This window comes from Nuphar pumila, unplaced genomic scaffold (genome assembly GCF_984573655.1).
Source record: "Nuphar pumila unplaced genomic scaffold, dmNupPumi1.hap1.1 HAP1_SCAFFOLD_353, whole genome shotgun sequence".
Classification (NCBI taxonomy): domain Eukaryota; kingdom Viridiplantae; phylum Streptophyta; class Magnoliopsida; order Nymphaeales; family Nymphaeaceae; genus Nuphar; species Nuphar pumila.
Genome location: NW_028323298.1, coordinates 2,781 through 5,560, shown reverse-complemented (window position 1 = coordinate 5,560; position 2,780 = coordinate 2,781).

Genomic DNA, 2,780 nt, shown 5'->3' with positions numbered 1-2,780 from the left:
CGGTGGAGCTTTGTTCGCATAGAGTCCTTCGTTTTTGTCGGGTACCAACATCATTCATTTGAGGACAATGCTGGAACCCCCCGGTGACAGGCAGGTTCTCTGCGGGCACGAAAATTGGCACATGAACATGTGGGATGGACTGGTCACTCAATGGCGCGAAGGAGACGGACACCTGACAAACAAGCATTTAAAAGCCTCCATGGCTTGGCACTCCATGGGGAGTGCTGCATCCCTCCAATTGGCGAGTCCATGCAGTTTGCATCGTCTCGTCTGTTCAACACGCCAGCCATTCAATGCAGGCATACAAAGTTCAATATGTAACATGGGGGAAACATGTGCGTGCAGGCAGAAGACTGGAGATGCACAGTGTGCCATGGGGGGCGCCGACGACAAGGAGGCTACCGACACTGCGGCAGCGCTTGTCGGGGAGGATGGTACGCTGCTCAACATATGCGCAACGGAGCGCATGGTGCCCGTCGTTCCCGGCAAAATCATCTACTTGCGGCCCCTCGGTGACCTTGAGCTCCCCCAGCCCGCTGACCCCGTGGACGCGTTGCCGGATGAGTCGCGGCAGGATAGCACTAAGAAGCAAGAGCGTGCTAAAGCCGTGCAAGAGAGCGCACACGGAAACGGGGAGGATATCGACACGGATGATGAGGCAGGGGGGGCGCAGGGGCTGGGGGCAGGGGGAGAGGAGTTCTTGTCTGCGGAGGAGCTGGCGGAGGAAGTGCAAAAGAGGGCGCCTTTTGCGAAGGAGGTGATTCCCGCGGGGCATGCAACGCTTTCGATCGTTCGGTTATGTCCTTCGGCCGTGATGGATCACTTGCTTCCAGCTTACCGGGTCGGACTTGGCATGCCACCAAAGGAGGAAGACCATTCGATCGACAATATCAAAGCGAGCTCGTAGCGCACTCTGCAGGCCTACTCTAGGGCCCGCCAACATATGCAGCGTCGTATTCCCCGCATGCATAGGCCATGTCACTGATCGAGGAGCGTTTTGTTTATGGACTATGAGTTGTACACTAGGGTTGCACATGGATATAGATATAGATATGGGATTACATATTTCTGCTGGACGTCCAAACCTCGACGAAGTGGTACTGAACACTCCAACCACCGTCCACGGAGCTCGACTTTACCGACTGTGCGAACTGATTTACGTCTGATACCTGAACTTCACTTCATCCGATATCGTCCGACAGCCAGCTTCAGCGCGCACCGGCATGTCCGAAATTGCAAGGGTCACCTGTAAACGTGTTGTAGTTTGCAAGTCTACAGCTTACGCTTCTACATTGGGGACACTGCGTTGCCGTGTCGGAAAGCTCTTCGCTGCCTGCGGAGGACTTCCTGTGCAGGCCTGCATTAAAGTAGTGTATGCTGGATTCGTCCCACGCTATATCGCATACTGGAGATCTGCGTCACTAGGGCGGTCCGAGTGCCTATGATGGTCTCAGGCTGTGGCGCAATATCCTCACGTGGCGACATGTATCGTGGTCTCAGCCCCTGGGACGCCAACTACGCATTTGTGGTCGCATGTATGGTCGACCCCACCCCTGAAATGCCTGGGGGTGTTTGGTGTCATGGAGTTAGCGCGTCGCCGATGTGTTTTTTTTTGGGGTCCAGGTGTTTGAAAGTTCATTTGGAGGACAGACATCCGTCCACTCTCGGTGAGGCAAGAGTGCTGAACACCTGTTGTACCATCAGCGTGACTGGATGGACTTGAACAGACAGAACAGCTGAATGGTGGGATGAGCAGCACCTTTGTGGCTGCCCCTGTTCTCCAGCAGAGAGATTTTCGACTCGTTGATCATCAGCAAAGTCCCTTGGGCATGCCCCTGTAAGCGGGGCGTGCATCTTCACATACATGGCGTGGTATCCCGGTGGATTGATTGATTAATGGATATATCTTGCGATGTCAGATTATTACTGGTTTGATTCATAAATGAATGAATTAACTCTCGATGTTACAAGCGACAGGGCTGGCAAAACAGGAAAAAACACAGAAACGAACACTGAAAACAACGTCACAAACTAAGACAAAATACACAAGAAAATCAGCAACCTAAGCTACGCCGGGATCTTCCTGCGGTGCATCACACCCTGCATGGAAGTCCGAGCCGACGTTCACGGCGATACGAGAGAGGGACTTGTAGTACATGCGCGCGTTGCCCTTGCACAAAGCACAGCTGACCTCCCGACGGACGCCACATACGAAGGCAGCCTTGGACACCCGGTTCCCCCCCCCTGCCGCCAAGTCGCCAAGCTCCGAAAGGAAACGCGAGGCAGCGGAGCCCATGCGGCCAAACGACTCCACGGCGAGTGGGATGAAGTCGTAAGCGGAGCCCTCCCCAAACTCCTCGAAGGCTCGTTGCTTCCGCAGCTCCGCCTTCGCTGCCGCGGATGAATTAACTTATTTATCCAGCAAGGCAGCCAAAAGACATGGCTGAGTAAATGGCGATTCGAGGAGACGTGCCGTTGTCAATCAGTGGCCGGAAGTTGCAAGATGCTGCACTGGCATTCTGACAATCATCTTGGTTGTATCGATGCCCATCTGGCCTGGAATAGCTTGCAAGTGGTGCCCGTGCCAAACATGCTCAAAGTTGCTGTGATCATGAGTAGAGATCCAGTTGTCCTGCAGCAGCACATAGTAACAGTAATAGGGCAAACGTAGGTTTGCACACATCATTGGGGACCAACTGCTGTCAATGCCAAGAAGACGCCGCTTTTGGAGTGGAGTTTGTATGGATCCAAATTTTCGAGCTGGGCCCTGGGGTTCGCTG